Raw genomic sequence first — 5,809 nt, forward strand, 5'->3', positions numbered from 1 at the left:
CTGCCAAGCATTTCTCTTACAGAAAATTCACACAAACTTTACATGTGCAATCACATGTTAAAATCACATGCAAAATATGTGAAACACATGAAACATTGTTTTTTAAAATTTTGATGGTGGAAATGTGTAAAAATCATGTGATCACATAACCATGTGAACAAATGTGGAAAAATGTAGACAGTAGGTGATCAAATGTGGAAATGTGATCACATGGGTTTTTACACATTTACACCATGAAAATTTTATAAAACCACAAGCTTCACCTGTTACCTTTAAAGCAACAGACACACCCATGCTTCTAAACGTATAGGCCGATTTTTCTGTATATTTATGTGAAATGTCAATTTCAGAGTGTAACAGTTTGACTAGTTTTACTAAAACAACAAGCATAATCGCTGCTAAACCAAGCGTCTTGGTTTTGGTCAACATGTTGTCATAGAAATTTTCAAAGTAATTTTTAACAGTGCAAATTAGCATCAGCTTTCTTTGATCTTTAGGCTCAAGAAAAAAAAAAGAAAAAAAACTGAAAATTTCAATCATACAGTGCAGTGGATCATAATCCTGGTCATGGGAAAAACCTTCCCAACAACACATTTTGTACTTCTGTGTCAGATCAGGGAGCCACACAAAATGTGCAGAGAGGGGGTCCCCAGGACCAGGATGAAGAACCACTGATATAGTGTAACATATGGGTTATATTTGGATCAACTCCTGAAAGCAAATATAAACTCTCTTTGGACCTACTGTATGTCATCTTTTTCCAGATCATCTTCAGCAGCACGTCCTGATTCATAACCTTTAAAACATTTTATAAAGTATTCACATAAGAATTTGTAAATGTTTTATGGTCTACATATTTGTATCCTTTTCATGAAGTTTATAATGACAAGCAAGTACATCTAGAGCTTCACCTTACACCAAATATGCTTTCAGTTATATACAAGAGAGACAGAAATGACCTCAAGTTTCTATGATCAACAAACAGTTAAAACAGAAGTGTTACAAAGAGTAAATCTGACCCAACACCACTGTTACAGAAAAATTTGAGAATAATACTTAGAATATGTTGGGCAAATTATGCAAAATGTAAAATAATATTTTATAGTTTCTAATCTTTCCCTGTAATGAATCATAAGCTGACAATGTGTGTGTAAAAAGCCTGTATTTCATAGAAAACCCTTCTGCAGATATAATCAATGAAATTTGTATATAATACAACAGTAAATAAGTTCATGTTTTTGTTCAGAACAAATCTTAAAGGTATACTCACAGTGAGAAATTCTTTTTCGGAAAAACAACAGAGCAAATAGAAGGCCAACAATAAGCGATCCAATGACCATCACACCAGCAGCAATGAACACTTGATAAGATCCCAAAAAATCCTCGTTAGGATCAACTGTAAAAACAACATACAAATACTTAACACCAGCATGAGCAACAAAATATCACTGTCCATAACAATGTACTAAAAATGATTTTACTCAAAATATTTTTGGAGTAAAAGCCATGTTCAGTACAAAGAGCAGTAAACTTTTAATGACGTAAAAACTACTCTGGTAGCTTATACAGTACTGTCTGTGGCAAATGTCTCAGGCACTTTAGCACAAAAAAAAAAAAGACCGTTCTACTACTGGTTTAAATACATGGTTTAAAAGTTAATAAAAAAAATATAACCATCTTAAATTGTTTTTCTGAAGCATCTAATGCAGCTTTATTGAAGCTGTAGCTGTTGTTTAATTTCTGCTGTTTATTTCTCTTTTTTATATTACTTATTACATTTACTCATTTCTCAATATTCATAATGTTCAGGTTATTATTATTGAATTATTATAATATTCAAAATTTACTTGTATATTATTTTTCTGTTTGTGTTGTGTGCTATGTTGTCTTCACAAGTTAAGAGATAGGAATGCTTAACTCTTCTCAATTATACCATTATTGTATCATCTGCGTCCTGCTTTTAATCTACCTCTTACTGTCTCTTGTGCTGATAGAAGAGCTGACATAACTAGTTTTGGATATCAGACAAATGGGTTTCCTCTGACCAGATCTGGTAAAGAAACTGGATCAAACATTTAATGTGCTTTATTTATCCTTCACATATTTGATGTTCAAGACACTGCATCTAAATGGCACTGATAGACCTGAAAGTAACTTTAGTATACAAAGCCACAGCTTTTGAACTATTGATGTCTTTTGTCAGGATTCCATTGATGTTCCTATTAATTCCAAGATGGTCAAATCATTGGATGCTTTATTGCGAATTACGTTGTAAAGAATATAGACCCTCATTGAAATCCTGTATAATGGCCAACTCCCAACAATTAATCTTTTTCTCAAAAGAAAAAAAAGGGTGTTTTTTTTCACTTTTAGAATAAGGATTTTCAGAAATGGTGAGGTAAACACTTTTGAAACAGTGCTACTGGTAACTCTGAGTTGACACATGTCTAGAGATGACACACCTTTGTTGCACAATCTGCTAAATATCTAAAAACATTATTTAGATAATTAATAGAAATGGGTAAGAAATTAAGCTTAATTACTTCTAGCAGATGCGATCTTCAATGTGTTCTCTCCATCTTTTACAAATTTGCTATTAAAGACGATGCATCTAAATGGTTCCAGGCCCAAGTTGATAGACTTGAAAGTCAGTTTGCTAGACAAAGCCACAGATTTTACACCGTTGATGTTCTTGGGGACTTTTGTCAGCTCTGAATTTACGGTCCAGTTGGTTTCATAACGGTCAAACCAATGGATGAAGCCTTCTGGGTATCCATCAGTAGCATTGCAGTAAAGGCTGGCAGATCCTCCATCGATTACATTTTCAGGCCATATGCTTGTGACAGGATCCTTGTACTTTGCTTTATTGGAAGAAGACAAAATACTGATGAGTGCTAAGAAAGCACTGTGGAAAAGAGAAGGTATTTAACTACATTTAAAACAAAATGGCCAAGATTTTCACTCAGGCTCAATCTGAAAGTAAAACGAAGCCTTGGAAGTTTAACATACATGTTTTTCATTTGTTATGAAGGTGTGAATACTGAATAAAATTACATTTACATTTAATCATTTAGCGACACTTCTATCAAATTACACACTAACTGGCAACTTTTAATGAAGGCTATAGAAGTCAATTAAACCAACAAAAGGACGACAATATGTCATGATGAAAACCAATTCCCAGTTTAGTCCACTTTATTTTAAAATAATTTAATTGTGTACAAAGTTGAAATAAATTAGCCTCTTGACATGAATTTAAACAACCAAATATGAACATAGGTATGTTATATTCTCGTGTTTGTAAGTGATCAAGACATAAAAAGTACTAACTATATCTTACCTGCATAATTGATGCTAAATTGTATTTCTTTTTTTAGCACCCTCTGTCCTGCTATGCAACACGGTGTAACCGACATTTGCCTCTCATATCAGGAAAACAAACACTGTAAAGTCAGGGAGATTTTGCATATGGACCCACTTCTAAGTTTCTCAAGACTAAAAGCGGATCTCCTGATCCTTCTGAACCGACCTGCCTCAAAAATGGCTCTTTCTGTTCAGCTTTTTTGTTAAATAAACCTGGCATCTGAATATCTGTGGTGTCTTTGAAAAGCATCTGATAACTGTGGTCTGAGCAAGAATTCCAACTGCAGGTAGGCATTCCAATTCAAACAAACCTGTTGAACATACAAATACAAACATTATAAAAATTGCATTGCACATTAGAAATGTAATTAAAGGAATGTTTAGATTTCAATACAAGTAAAGTTCTGTTGACACAATCTGTGACATACTGTCAATAACTACAGAAAACAATTTTGTCAAAAAAAAGTAAGCAGTACTGTTGCACTACTGTAAGTAATGCACTGACAGTGGATATAGTGAAGAAGAAAATTTCCTTTAGCCGTTTTTTTTTTACAACAACAAAATAAGCATGTACCTACACATAGATATAAACAGAAAGGTGACCATAATTGGAATGTGTTCCTGTTCCTAATTTCCTCAGATTCTTTTCAGCACTAAAAAACAGTAAATGCAATTAATCCCTGTATATGTTCTCAATAAGCATGTACCTGAATCGGGTCTCACAGCAGGGATGAAGAGAGAGACTACAAGCATAACCTTCACTGAAGACATGTTTACTCTGAAAGTAAAAGTAAAAAGAGATTTTACAATAGCAAAAGGATGTATATTCTGGTTTGATCCATAATTCTGTGTAAATTACTATTGTAACAGTTAGGCTGAGTTTCCTGGAAGTACAACATGGTATATTTCCTCAAAAGCATAAAGGTTATTAAAGAAAACAGGACTCCATAAAATGTCTAGAAAATCCAATGATTACATGCAAATTTAAAAATGATATTTCTTACTGTACAACCAGATGAACAAATTTTCTGAATACATTATTTGCCATTTTCTTGTATATATTATTCAGAATTTTGGATCATAAAATATTATCCACTGTTTCATTTGGTACTATGTGAAACATGAAACTGTGAAAACTCAATCTAGTAAAGAAATGTTTTTCTTTAAGTTTAAAAAAAGAAATGATAATAACTTTCGTTAATTAACATACGGGGCGAAAAACACCTAATGATGAACAATTTCCACTTCACTGGAATTAACGTGATCTTCCTTTATTTTCATGGTCTCTTACACTAAATTGACAACATGAACATGCCCTTTATAATATTTTAATATTTTAAATTCTATAAATCTATAACACTTAATGTAAAGTTATTAAATTATGTCTGATTTATTCAGCCTTCAACTCTTGTATGCTCGTCACAGTGGAGACCTATTGAGGCCTGTTTCAGTAAGGAGGTTTAACCAAGTTGAACTCTGAGCTGACTTACCCTGAGATAGGAAAGTGTTTGATTTCAGAACTGCTGAACTACGTTAGCTCAGTCCACACTGAGTACGTTGACTCTGAGTTTAGCACGTGCACCACGACTATGAAAAACCATGATCAATGGAGCTCCGAAATTATGATTCACCATGGCAACATTACCTGACAAAAAGACGTCTGCATACTTCTGAGTCAATACATAACTTGATTTCTTAATCACTGTTATATTATCAATGGTAAAAACAAGTAGAACAGTAAGTTATTGAACTAATATTAATTTTCATGGTATCCCACAGGCAAAAAAAAATAAGAAAGGAAAAAAGCAGCTAAACATTAAGTATAAAACCATAAACTAGTGTAGCGTGAACCAGACAAATTAAAGATTCGATCGGGAGCCTGGTTGAAACATGAGCCGAATTCCACAGAAAGGCAGGATGTTGTAAATCAACTCCCTAGAACCACGATCTGATAGCCAACCAACTCTTTTCACAGAACAGCTTTCAACATTAACACCATTAGAACAATTATTGACAATTTCAATTCGAAGAAGGAGATTGTCTAATTTGAAGCAAGATAATCGAAGAGATGGACAGTCTGTACCCTCACATGTAAAGCCATGAGAGTAATAACATAGATGCGTTGGATTGACTTCCCCCACTTATCATACCATTAGAAACAGTAACCTGACTGAAATTTCGAGACGGAGGGAGACTGTAACTCAGCCCCACCCCCGGTCTGGGTCTTTCCAACAGTACAATTAGCCTTTACATCCCCCTATATGCACGCAAAATGAAACGCAAAAAAGACTTCTAAAATTGATATCAGAATCCATTTGCTTAACTCCATAGCATACATAACCCACAAACCTTTTTATTATAATTTTCTATATCACCTTAATTGTGTATGTCTTTTTTAAATAACTCTTGAATAGCTTAAGGGATCATATTCATGTTTAGTATGTGT

General features: G+C 33.5%; 1 long non-coding RNA gene across 1 annotated transcript in view; it reads right to left on the reverse strand.

Annotated features, from left to right (window-relative positions):
- Nucleotides 1–3,581: 3,581 nt before the first annotated feature.
- LOC122144284 overlaps nt 3,582–5,809 on the reverse strand; it is a 6,327-nt gene continuing 4,099 nt past the window's right edge. Inside the window, exons 2-3 of the long non-coding RNA XR_006159634.1 lie at nt 4,071–4,141; nt 3,582–3,674 (exon numbers count right to left, since the gene is read on the reverse strand). This is a non-coding gene — a long non-coding RNA (uncharacterized LOC122144284). The remainder of the gene's footprint in view (nt 3,675–4,070; nt 4,142–5,809) is intronic.

The sequence above is a fragment of the Cyprinus carpio genome, unplaced genomic scaffold (genome assembly GCF_018340385.1).
Source record: "Cyprinus carpio isolate SPL01 unplaced genomic scaffold, ASM1834038v1 S000006629, whole genome shotgun sequence".
NCBI classification, from domain to species: domain Eukaryota; kingdom Metazoa; phylum Chordata; class Actinopteri; order Cypriniformes; family Cyprinidae; genus Cyprinus; species Cyprinus carpio.